The sequence below is a fragment of the Benincasa hispida genome, chromosome 12 (assembly GCF_009727055.1).
Source record: "Benincasa hispida cultivar B227 chromosome 12, ASM972705v1, whole genome shotgun sequence".
Taxonomy (NCBI): Eukaryota; Viridiplantae; Streptophyta; class Magnoliopsida; order Cucurbitales; family Cucurbitaceae; genus Benincasa; species Benincasa hispida.
The window spans coordinates 23,284,553-23,298,775 of NC_052360.1; positions in this window are offsets into that span (position 1 = coordinate 23,284,553).

The following is a 14,223-nucleotide window of genomic DNA, read 5'->3' on the forward strand; positions in this document are numbered from 1 at the left end:
TAATAATTCATTTTAACAAAAAGAATCTCCAAGGATGTTTTTCAAAATAAGATTAAAATTCTAAGTGTCCAACCGAAACCTTTTAAGAGGGTATTTGGGGTAAGGAGTAGAGTTACGAATTCTAAGAAGTTATAAACTTTTAAAACCCATGGTGTATGAAGTTAATAAGATATGTAATTGATATTTTTTTAGTAGTGAGATTTACGAACTTCTTAGGCTAAATAAGGAAGTGGTGTTCACAAGACGCTTCCCAACTCTCCATTTTCCAACTTATTGGCCAAAACACCCCCTAAAAATTTAGAAGTAGTATTGAAACCTAGTTCAAAGATCAAAAATATTTTGTATCACTTAACCAATTTTGAACTAAAATAAACATACTTCAATTGATATATAGTATGTGTCCCGAACAAAAACTCCGCTTCTTTTCATCATTTCAAATCAATTCAACCTCCATAGTCCACAATCTTAGGATTTTAATAGCTCAATTCTACTCGCACAAGGAATGGCTGAGCGCGTTGAGTGGTAATTCTCTTTGTTTTCCTTTTCTTTCCTAGATTATACTTAAATATAGATTAGTTTTTCATTATTTCGTCTTGTTCTATAATGATGTTTAAGTCATTTATCATTTTAACGAAGTTGGCTTACATTTTCGTTATAGCTCATTCTATTGGGATTAACTTTGTGGATGTTTAAGTAGATATGTTCCCTTACATTTTTGGTAACGAATGAAAAGTTATCTTTTGGACAAACGTTATTCAAGTCGTGCAAGTTAAGGAAAGAACTTAGTTGTTTGTTCTTCTTTTTTATATGAACAATTAATAGTTATCCATGTTGGATGTTTCACTTCACTGATGAATCCTATCCGTATCAACTTATTAATTTTTGACAGATATCTTAGTTTGTTTAATCTCAAGAGGATGGATGACTACTTTTTTGGACCAAATTCTAACCTTTTTTAATATGATTGAATGACAGAGACTTTTAGAATTAGTTCAACGTCCTTATTTATATTTGGCCAAAATAGAGCGGAATGCCTACTTTTATTATCTTTGTTGTAAAATAATGAAAGCAACAGTCAAAATCTCATATTAAGCTCTCAACAACTACTTATAATCTTCTTGTAATAGAATACTTACATATAAAAGAGGTTTTCTGCCTTTAGATTCACATATACAAAAATTTAAAAAGACAGTGAGAGACTTGTACTTAGCTTTTGAGATTTTCTTTAAGAATTAGTTTCTTCCCGTGGATGTAGATCACACTAATCGAACCACATAATTCTTGTGTCTTCTTCTTCTCTTTCTCTCATTCTTTCACTTTGTCTTCATCCTTGCATATGGGTTTTCTCCTTTAACAACACACATCACCATTAGAGAGAGTTTCTCTAAGAAATTCCTTTTACAGAGCAAAAAGAGAAAGGGAATTTTTGTTTACAATACCTATTTTGATTAATCCTCAGCTTTGAGATATGGCTTCTGAAGAAAGAGTTATCGATGTTATTTCAATCAAATATAATTAATTGACCTTCATCAATAAAGAGTTATCGATGTTATTTCAATAAATGTTATTGATTGTGTTATATTTTATTTTGTTTTAATAATCCTAAATTCAATACACTAACATCCAAGGTTTTCTTATGAGTCTCGAACTATATATGGAGACATACAGGGATCAATGTTCAAGATACAACCTAAAGGCTCTATAGTATAGGGATAAGGTTGGGTACCTTATCCTAGTGACACTATGGATATGGTTCACTTTGTATTTGATACCAACGCAATGATCCAATGCGTTCGTGCAGATGACATATGAGTTGGAGCATCCTATGCAATGAATTTGCATAAAACCGGACCGCGAAGTAGTAACCACTAGATGTAACACCATTGATTAGTTAGGTTTCTGTTTGAATAGGATGATCTAGGCAACTTAGTTTTAATCCTGAATGTATTATGAACTCCTGTTCATGAAGGATTGTCATTTGATTTGTATAGATGAGAGTGGCCACTTTACTGACTTAATAAGCCTACCACTTTGGGAACAAGATCAAGTGGGGAACTGGGAACATAATAATATAAGATGGAATTCACTCATTTTCTACTTTAGGGTAAGTAGATGAATGTTCCCTTAAGTAGCGTCTCTGAGACTTGAACAAAGGGCCATATTCTCTCACTAACCCGAGAAGGGTTTATTTTTTATGGTTGAAACATAAATAGGTTTTTCATTAGAGAAGCACTGGTACTTAAGAATACAGAGGTAACTCAAGGGTAAAACATCAATTTGACCCAGTTGGTGTTACGAACACTCGTGAAGGACTAACTTGTTGTTATTGATCTATATCTATGGACACAGAAATATATCTGCATTAAGAAGAGTGCACTTGTGGATCTTTAGTGGAGTGTACAATATTGATTAATTTGGTTAATGAGTTTAGCCAATTAATCTCATATCGTGAAGCTTCTAATCTGTAGGTCCCTTTGTTAACTCACTAAAGGATATTGATAAGGAATGATTTGAATTATTCAAATCAATTAAGGAAATTATATATTAATATGGTTAATATATAATTAATTATAGATGTGATCTATAATTCAAATTATGTTAGAGAGAAATATTTGAATGAGATTCAAATATTTAATTCATGTGGATTAGATTCATGAGTAATTAATTAATTATGATGTTAGAGAGGTGGAAGCATATAAACATGTGATGTTTATATATTAATTAATTAACTATATATTAAATTAGATTTAATATGGGATTATTTAATTAATGTGCCAATTAATTAAATAAGGGGTTATTTAATTAATTGACATCAATGGTGAAAAAAAATTCTTGGAGAAGGGGTAAACCCTTTTCCATATAAATTTATCCCATTAGCCCACTTAAGATAAGCATTCTTTTGTGCCAAAAAAAAAAAAAAAAACAAAAAAACTAGCCTCCAAAATAATTCCTCTCTACACTCTCTCTATAGTCTCTTCCAAGAGTTGGAGACCACTCATCCAAATCATCCAACTCTTGGAATCCTAAAGAATAACAAGGTTATTCTTGTGATAGTGTTGGTGATCATTGAGAAGATGTTTGTATGAAGAACAAGAGGAATTTCGAGAAGTTTAGGAATCTACGAAGGTGAGAATCGTTCATCCCTTTGTTTCTCCTTTATAATGCATGCTTAGTATGATGTTTATCCTATTCCATTCTATTTTAGCTTGTTGTCTTTTGTCTCTTTAAAATACAAAAACTGAATGCAAGGTGTTCTCACGCTTTAATTCGGGATTTGACCCCATCAATTGGTATCTGTGTCAGTTCTTGCATTTTGTTTTTCACATTTTACAAACAAAAATCAACGTAGAAAGGTGGGTTTTAATCTGCATTTTGAATATGAGATTTGCAATATTGGATGTTTACATTTTTGGGCACTTAGCTTTATGTTTTAATCCGATTAAAATGTAAGGGCCCTTTGTTTTTTTGGTCATTTAAGTTTTTCTATCGAGTCTGTAAGTCCATGTCGATCGAGGAGCAAAAGTTGCTGAAGAGATCAGTGAAAAACAGAGGTTTTCGGTCCAAGTTCGAAGCAAAACGCAGTAAAAGGGAGTTTTTGGACTGCAGCGTCGCAACGCTGCTATCAAAGTGTTGCGATGCTAGGGGCCAGGTGAGATGGACAATTGTAGCATTGCAACGCTACCCCATAACATTGCAACACTCCAAACTTTAAAGGCGTGTGCGAGGAGTCCAATGGTCGTGGATTCGAGCCTCCTCATTGATGTTTGCAACAATTTTTTCTTATTTGTGTAATTTTATTTATTTTTATTAATTCAATTAATAATTAATATATATTAGTTATATTAATTTAATTGTTTTTTAGGTGCCAAAATTTGGTCCAATATTTCCTGTTTAATTTATTATGCATTTGATGTATATATAACTTAATGGATGAAATTATACTATATAATGTATGTCATAGAGATTTAAAATTCCACCTTAGAATAAACATTTTCATGCATCATATTTAATATAAGTGTTATATTATTTATAATTGTATGATTTTATTAGCATGCCTATACCTAATAATATAAGTGTTATATTATTTTGATGTATGATTAATTAAACATATTCATACATCGTGATTAAATATAAGTGTTATGATTAAATTAGCAGGCTCATGCATCATAATATAAGAGTTATATTATGAGGATGTTTGTTACATTAAGTATGTTCATGCATCATAAAATATTATAAATGTTATAATGTATGGTAGCACGATGAATGTGGATGTTTAATTTTCACGGATGACGAATATAAATGTTATATTTTTCCAATGAAAATGAACCTTCCATTAAGCATGACATCACTTAAATAAACATAATTTTTATATTTGATCAACGTCATTAGATGCAAATTATAGGCTTTAATTTGACATTAAAATATAAGTGTTATATGTTTAATGAGATAGATTAAAATCTATAATCCAAAGTTACATGTAAACATAAATCCAAATTATTTTTAAATGATTTAAAATTAATTCACCTAGACTTATGTTGGAAGTATTTCTAATGAGATTAGAAATAGGTTAATATTTTAATTTATTTTAATAGGATTAAAAGGAATTCCACTAAAAGATTAAATTTATAAAATAATTTCCCATAAGGAACCTTTGTCTTAGAATGTTCTGTCTAGACTGGGGTATTTAAACTGATGAAAACGGAACATTTTTACTTGGAAACCGACCTGGAAGGTAAATTGGGCAAATATTTTATAAGAATGTAATAGATGATTGATTTTATTAAAGAGTTTAATAAATAAAATCAAGTCTTGTCAAAACATTCAATATAAATATTATATTGAACAAATTAAAAAGGACTTAGATAACGGGCAGAAATGCACGTTATCATAGTGCTAAGTTCTTAAACAATGTTGGATTGTGTTGATGAAATATGTTAACTTGCGTCCATTAAGCATTGTTTTCATAATATTGCGGTCGCATGCGTTCATTGCATTAGAACTGTTAATTTTTGTATTTTTGTGCAAAATATGCGTTAATGCAATGCAAAAATTGCGATCATAGGAAATCATTGGTCGAGCGCAACTTCACCGCAAGGCTCTACATTGATCATGCTCACAAACACTCGTCCGAGAAGGATCGCCACGACTTGGTCAGCGCAACATGGTGGGCGCATCTGGGTGAAAGGCTAATCAATCGTGATGGGACAGAAAGCTTATGACAGTCGAATCCGAATTAAGTTAACAGCCGATAACGATCACAAAGTACATTCAGCTTTTCGGTGACAATTATTCAAAGATAGAGAGAAGGCCGACGCCTGTGGAAGCAGGAACATCTTTAGAACATAATAGAGATTTCAGTGTAAAAGCCTCGGTCAGCAAGGAATTGCTAACAGGCTCTCTACCTTTAACTTCCATTGTCATTTTGTACTCAACTCATTTATAAAAATGTAATTTCCTTCTCTATATATGTTCACTCTTTGTTATTCACACATGAGTAGCTAAATCAATTGAATGGTTTGGGAAGCATTTAGCTAGCACAACTAGGGAATCTTCATTCTTTGCGATTATCTTGTATTATATATGCTTCATTCGTCCATTAGAGATACTCGGGAGGATAGTCTAAGGACAGGATCTAGACCTAGGAAGATCAGGTTAGAATCTAGGCTCGGGAGAGCCAGATTAGAACGCATAATACAAGAGATAGGTGCTTATGAATGAGCACTATTTGTTATTAACAAATCGCATGCATCCTAAAGATAGGATATGATTGTATACGGTCACCTTGCCTTCATGCATTTTGCATCATCGCATAGGACAAGAGTAGAGACTTAGGAATAAGCTCTATGGACACTTTTGCATTCAACACATGTGTCCTAGACTTAGGAGTATCACATTTATATTGGAAAATGACTTGTTGTGTATGGTTGTAACATGATCGCATAGTCTGACGCATTCCCAAGTAACGCTAGCTAAAGATTTTCTCAACCCGTTCATCACATACTCATTGCATCTATCACATAACTTCCTTTTCTCAAATCCGCCACATTTTTTATTTTTCATCAACACAAACAACAAACCCAACAACTTATTTATTTATCTGGTTATCGAAAAGTTCTTCATAAAAATTACCAACGCAATCTGTTTTCACAAGTCTCTATGTTCGATCCTGGACTTACCAGGAAACTCAGAGGAATTTACACTTGGATTCTACTGGGGAAACTTGAGTGCACAACGCAATTTCATCAACGCATATCATCCACATTTCCACTTCATAAAATCAAGCATCAGTGGCCGACAAGGGAAAATGCTTCCACTATAATGTGGATGGTCACTGGAAATGTAATTGCCCCAAGTACCGCGTCTAGAAGAAGAAAGAAAAGGAAGGTAAATATGATTTACTGGTCCTAGAAACTTGTTTAGTGGAAAATGACCATAATGTCTGGATACTTGATTCAAGAGCCACTAATCACGTTTGTTCTTCTTTATGGGGAATTAGTTCCTTCCAGCAGCTCAATGAAGGTGAAATGACGCTCAAGATTGGAACGTGAGACGCCATTTCAGCTCGTGTAGTGGAAGTTGTTGAGTTGTTTTTCAGAAATAGATACTTAATTTTGAAAAATTTATATATAGTTTCCAAAATTAAGAGGAACCTTGTATCTATTTCTTGTTTAACTAAACAATCATATTCTATTTCTTTTCATTCAATGAAGCATTCATTATAAAAAATGTGTCACGAATTATTCAACTAAACTAAAAGACAACTTATATGTGTTAAGATCAACTAAATCAAAAGAACTTTTAAATAATGAGATGTTTAAAAATATGAATACTCAAACTAAAAGGCAAAGAATTTCTCTAAGTAACAATCATACGTATCTTTGGCATTTGATATTAGGTCACAAAAATCTCGATAAGATTAAGAGACTGGTAAAGAATGGACTTCTAAGCGAGTTAGAAGATAATTCATTACTTCCATGTGAATCCTGTCTTGAAGGAAAAATGACTAAAATATCTTTTAGTGGAAAGGGTTATAGAGCCAAAGAACCCTTAGAGTTCATACATTCAGAAGTTTGTGGTCCAATGAATGTAAATGCTCGAAGAGAGTACGAATACTTCATCTTTTTTTCATAGATGATTATTCGAAGTATCGTTATTTAACCTAATGGGACATAAATATGAAGCCTTTGAAAAGTTCAAGGAGTATAAGTTTAAAGTTGAAAGCCTAATAGGTAAAATGATTAATACACTATGATCTGATCAAGGTGGAGAGTAAATGGATTTAAAATTTTAGGAGTATATGACAGAAATGGAATTCAATCCCAACTTTTAGCATCTGGTACACCTAAGTAGAACAGTGTATTAGAAAGGAGAAATAGAACCTTGTTAGACATGGTTCGTTCTATGATGAACTATGCTCAATTACCTAGCTCATTTTAGGGGTATGCAGTAAAAACTACAATTCACATTTTGAATAAGTTCCCTTAAAAAGTGCTTCTAAAACATCTTCTGAGTTATAGAGAGGGCGTAAACCAAGTTTACATTACCTCAAAATCCGGGGTTGTCCTACACATGTATTAATGACAAATCCTAAGAAGTTGGAACCTCATTCAAGGTTATGCCAATTTATTGGTTATGCTAATGAAATGAGAGGTGGTCTATTCTATGGCCCTCAAGAAAATAAGGTATTTATATCAACAAACATTACATTCTTGGAGGAAGACCATATGAGAGATCATAAACCATGTAGCAAATAGTATTAAATGAAGCTATTGAAGAATCAACAAGGATTGTTGATGCAGCTGGTCTTTCATCAATAGTTAATGAAAAAGCCAGCACTTCAAGTTAGTTTCGTCCTTCTCAATCGTTGAGAGTGCTTCAACGCAGTGGGAGGGTTATATCACAACCTAACCGTTACTTAGGTTTAACTGAGACTCAGGTTGTCATACCAGATGATGGCATTGAGGATCTATTATCCTATAAACAAACAATGAATGGCGTAGACAATGACCAATGGGTCAAAGTCATAGATCTTAAAATGGAGTCTATGTACTTTAATTCAGTATGGGAACTTGTAGATCTACCTGTAGGGGTTAAACCCATAAGGTGTAAATGGACTATAAAAGAAAGAGAGATGTAGCTAGGAAGGTACAAACCTTCGAAGCTAGACTTGTAGGAAAGGGTTATACCTAGAGGGAAGGGGTTGACTATGAGGAAACTTTTTTCCCTGTTGCTATGCTTAAGTCTATAAAAATTCTCTTATCTGCCCCATATTATGACTATGAGATATGGCAAATGGATGTCGAGGTTGTCTTTCTGAATGACAATCTTGAATAGAACATCTTCATGTCTCAGCCCGAAGAGTTCATAACCCAAGGTTAGGAGTAAAAGTTTGCAACCTGAATCGATCTATTTATGGGTTGAAGCAGGCATCCAGATCTTGGAATATTAAATTTGATAGTACGATTAAATCTTTTGGTTTTTATCAAAATGTAGATGAACCTTGTGTCAAAAGAAAATCATCAACGGTAAAGTAGCTATCTTAGTATTTTATATGGCGATATTCTACTCATTGGGAATGATGTAGGGTACCTTACTGATATTAAGAAATGGATGGCAGCCCAATTCCAAATGAAAGATTTGGGAGAGTCACAATATATACTTAGGACCCAAATTATTAGGGATCACAACAATAGAATGTTGGCTTTGTCTCAAGTAATTTATATCGACAAAATGTTGACTCGATATTCGATGCAGAACTCTAAGAAGTGTTTATTACCTTTCAGGCACGGGGTTCATTTGTCTAAAAGACAATGTCCTAAGACACCTCAAGAAGTTAAGGATATGAGACGTATTCCCTATGCCTTAGTTGTGGGCAGCTTAATATATGTTATGCTCTGCACTAAGCCAAACATTTTTTATGTAGTGAGAATAGTCGGTAGCTACCAGTCCAATCCAGGGTTAGACCACTAGACTACGATTAAGAATATCCTTAAGTATCTTTGGAGAACAAGGGACTACAAGTTGGTGTATGGGTCTAAGGATTTGATCCTTGCGGGATACACCAACTCTGATTTCCAAACTGACAAGAATTCAAGGAAATCCATGCCAGGATCAGTGTTTATCCTGAACAGGAAGCTATAGTATGGTGTAGCATTAAACAAGGATGCATTGTAGACTCCACTATGGAGGCTGAATATGTAGCTTCATGTGAAGCAGCAAAGGAAGTAGTTTGACTTAGGAAGTTCCTAAGTGATTTGGAAGTGGTTCCAAACATGGACCTGTCTATCACCTTATGTTGTGACAACAGTGGGGCATTAACCAACTCTGAAGAACCTCACAGCCACAAACGAGAAAACCATATTGAGAGGAAGTATCACCTGATACAGGAAATTGTGCAACGAAAAGATGTGATCGTCACAAAGATCGCTTTGGAGTATAATATTACCAATCTACTTACGAAGGGTCACTCGACTAAAGTGCTCGAGAGTCATCTAAAGACTCTAGGTTTACAACACATGTACATTGTATAATCTAGGGCAAGTGAAAAATGTGTAAAGGATATAAGAATGCCCTAATTTATACCATCCCCGTTTTTTTGGATAGTGATGTTATGTACATCCCATTGACTAGAGTTTAGTTCAAGTGGGAGTTTGTTGGGTTTTATGCCCTAAAACTTGTAGATAGTAAATGTAATTAATTGGTTGTCATCATAAAGAGTTATCGATATTATTTCAATAAATGTTATTGGTTGTGTTGTATTTTGTTTTGTCTTAATAACCATAAATTCAATAAATTAACATCCAAGGCTATATTATGAGTTTTGAATTGTATATGGAGATATACAGGGATTAATGTTCAAGATATAGCATAAAGGGTCTATAGTATAGGAATAAGGTTGGGTACCTTATCCTGGTGACACTATGGATATGACCCATTTTGTATTTGATACTAATGCAGTGATCTAACACATTCGTGTAAATGACATGCGAATGGGGATATTCTATGCAATGAATTTGCATAGGACTGGACCGCGAAATAGTAACCACAAGATATAACATTGTTGATTAGTTAGGTTTCTATTTCAATAAGCCTACCATTTTGGGGACAAGACTGGGCGAGGAGCTTAGAACATAATAATACAAGATGAAATTCACTCCTTTCCAACTTTAGGGTAAGTAGATGAGTGTTCCCTTAAGATGAATGCAATGAGTTATCCATGAAGAACCATCGGTAAAACTTCGTATAGAAGAGGATAACAAAAAATGAGATAAAACTTCGCTAGAAGTTGAAGCCATGACTCACATTGCTGAAGCTTCAAAACATAAACCCAAGAAGAAAAATGCAAATCATGGATTAAGGAATGATGTTAGAAAGCGCATTCGAGGCAATTTTTGGGTTTGTGGTAAGAATGGCCATACTGTTGCAATGTGCAAGCACAAAAAGAGACAAAGTTTCAATAATCAAGTCATTGTCGTGGAAAATGATGATTTAGTTGTCATCATTTCTGAGGTAAATATGGCCTCAAACATCAAAGATTGGTGGATCAATACTGGTGCTACTAGGCACATTTATAAGGACAAGTCATTGTTCATTACATATTGATAGCTCTAAAAATGAGTTATATTTCTTTGTTGAATTTAGGATCATTAAGAGATTTTATGTGTTAATTATCTTAATTTGTAGGTACTGAGCAATCAAGAGGTAGAATTAGCTATTTGATGATAAATGGGGTTAATTTGAAGCAATTTAGAGGTGATTTGAGCATTTGGGCTTCAAAAGATTTTAAATGACCAAACTGTCCCTATTAGAGCATCGCAATGCTCATTACATGTATAGCTTCAATGCTTGAACAACGCTGAGCGGCAGAAGTTGGGGATGCAGGGTAGGGTCACAACGCTACCCTTGGCATTGAAACGCTGCGATGATTAACAGAATGCCAACATCCGCACGTGCGCGCCTGTCACAAGGGAGAGTCCTTCCACCGTTGTAATGCATGCCCAACGCTTTAGGATTGAATCAATAAGAGCATTGCAACGCTTTCACTAGTGTTGTAACACTATGAACAATTTTATAAATACTCTATTCGATTTTAGGTTAAAGAGGATGCTGACACTCATGGAGGTCGAGGAGAGGCCTAGTTTTCTTCTTTCCCCTTTGTATTTTCAGTATCATTAGGTTAGTTTTATGTTTTATTTTGGATTGTAAATGAGGGATTGGATCTTCCTCTTTGATTCGTCTATGGATTGCTCAAGGTAACAGTTTTCTATCTAGTTTTTTTTGGAGCTTTAATTCTTCGCTAATTTATGGAGTTTTCTATGTTCCTGAACAAATTGAATTCTGAATTTGTGTCTCCTTTAAAGCCATTATAATTTAAAAGGCATGATTGTGAGGTTGACTATTCACACATAATCGTGCATGGTTAAACGACTTTTAGTTATGTCACGTTCTTACCCGAATGTCTAGCTAAAATAAATTAAGTAACATTAGTTAATTGTGCATGTGATGGCTATTTCTAGGATGCATGATTTCCTAGGTTTGAAGATAATTTGAATAATTGAACATGCCTTTCCTAATAATTAATCGGTACAATTGAATCTTAAATCGTAATGCATGTGTTTTTAATTCTATGTGGACGTTATCGAACCCAATAGGATTAGAAACATGTAGATTAGTAGGGGTATGGCCTTTCCGACCTTAATTAATAATTATGATGCTTTCTCAGTTAGATTCTTGCTAGTTGTTCGCCTTTATAAAGGCTAGTTAGATCGCATCGAGCGAGTAGTTGTGCATACTTGAATCGGTTACATGTTTAAGTTTGAAAAATTGAGGATAGAAATTTCATTGAATGGCTCTGAAAACTAGATAGATCAATCCTAGTTAATATTTATCCCTTGAATTTTAATTCCTTGCATGTTCTAAATTTTATCAATCAAACTAAAACCCCTGTTTTTATTGCTTTTCATAGTTAAATTTAGCTTATGAGAGATTTTATTCTTGGCCCCTCTGTGGTTCGACTCTGCACTTACCACTATTGCTACGTTTTTGTAGTAATAGAGTAGTTCAGTGATCTTTACAAATATTCTTTTGATCAGGTTTCAGGTTTATTAATGATGTAAGCCTCAGACCTTTACAAATATTTTGTTGCTACTTTAGCACGCCTTGGGCTAAGCATGGGGTTGTGTAGGCAACCATAGGTGACTTAGACACCAAGGGAAGGAGTATGTGTTGATGTGCAACAAGTTGGGTACATAGGTTGTGCAATTGGTGCAAGAGTTAGACTATGTGTTGGGCATGCGATGAGGTGTGTAGATGTGTGTTGAAGCCTTGGATGCATAGGGGGCAGTTTGTGTATTGGTGTGCAACTTGTGGAATGCCTAGGACATGCAATGAACACTTGATGGTGAAGGAACTCTTATACAATAGTGCTTATGAGCAGAAGCGGATCTTTCCGATTTCATTGTGACAGAATTCCCATACACACATTCTAACATATAAATATGTATTGTAAACACTAATTACTGGCATGCTTTAACAATAAAGAACAAAATACCGAGAGACTTACCAGTTGAAGACTGCCTTCACAAAAACTCGATCCAACGTAACGAACTCCTCTTGTTCCTTCTCGTCCAGCAAGCAGTCGCCTAGCAACACAATGGTCGTCTACACGATCAACAATGCATGAACAACAAGCAATCGGGGACAACACCACCACTCAAAACCCTCAGTATTCTCAGAGAGAGAATCCAAAGGGTGGACTTTGATGGAATTGTAAAGGGAAGGAAGAAAAGCAATCATGTACTATGAACAAGCAAGTGAGAGATTAGGGAAGACTATCGTATAGTCGGGTGTGCTTGATCGTTTAGACGGCGGTACACGATCGTGTAGTATAGCTAAGCGATCGTCTATCAAAAGGTAAGCGATCGTTTAGTTTCACACGACACGCTAAGCATTCGTCTAGTAAGGGTAAGCAATCATTTAAGAAATCTCGTGCGATCTTTAGTGAAGTGGGTGCTATCGTATAGCCTCTCAATACTAAGCGATCAAAGGTTTTCACACCGTGAGCAACTTTTCGGATCTATTTCTGTGTATTGCAAAATGAAAACAATTTTCATTTTATTCTTCAATTATGAGAACTGAATTCCACTTCCCACTTTCGCACGAATCCGAAGAAAACTTCGGCCAATTATCTCATAACTGCCTAATTAATTAAATAATGAATATAATCATATATTAATTCTTAATCTATAATTTTATATTATATATTAACTATAGCGTTTTCTCCTCTACTTGATATAAATCATATTTATATCCAATTTCCTTCAAAATAATGTATCTCATACATTTAGTCAATTATATCATATTAAATTAACTAGTTCAATTATTATATATATAATTAACTAGTTCAATTATATCACATATAATTGAAGTCCCTCTTGTCAATTGAACATTTCAAACTGACCCAAAAACTGATTCTCAACTTTTTATCCAAGCTAGCAAGGGGACCTTATGGACCTATGACTCGAAGTTCCAACGATACGTGAATAGTTGACTTAAACTCTTTAGCCACGAGATCCACCATCTGTTAACTGCCAGGCATTCCACTAAAGACTGACAACTGAACTCTTCTTACCACATATATATTTCTGTGTCCATTGGATATAACCAATCATGAGTACGATAACCCTTTACAGATGCTCGTAAGTACAGTTGGGCTAATTTATCATTTTATCCCTGTAGTTACATCTCATTTCTTAAGTACCACTGGTCCCTCTAATGAACAATACAACATAGTTCAACTATGTGTGAACACCTCTCGGACCAGGAGAAGGTGTGTGGCGCTACATCGTTCAAGCCTGGAATCAGTCTCATTAAGGGAGCTATCTATCTATTTACCCCTGCTTCAGGGAAGGAGTGAATTCCATCTTGTGTAGCTGAGTTCCCAGTTCCCAAATCAAACGAATCCCCAAAGTGGTAGGTTTGAGTCGGCGGCCTGGTCATTCGCACCCATGCAAATCAAAGGACCGCCCTCAATGGTAGGAGTTCCCAACTCACTCAGGATTGAGGTCATATTACCTATGGTCATCCTAGTAAAGTGAAATCTCTGTCATGAATGGTGTTATATAACAAGACGTTAACACTTCGTGGTCAGGTCTTATACAAACTCTTAGTATAGGACGCCCTTGCTCGTATGTCCCTACACGAATGATCAGGATCAGACCATCT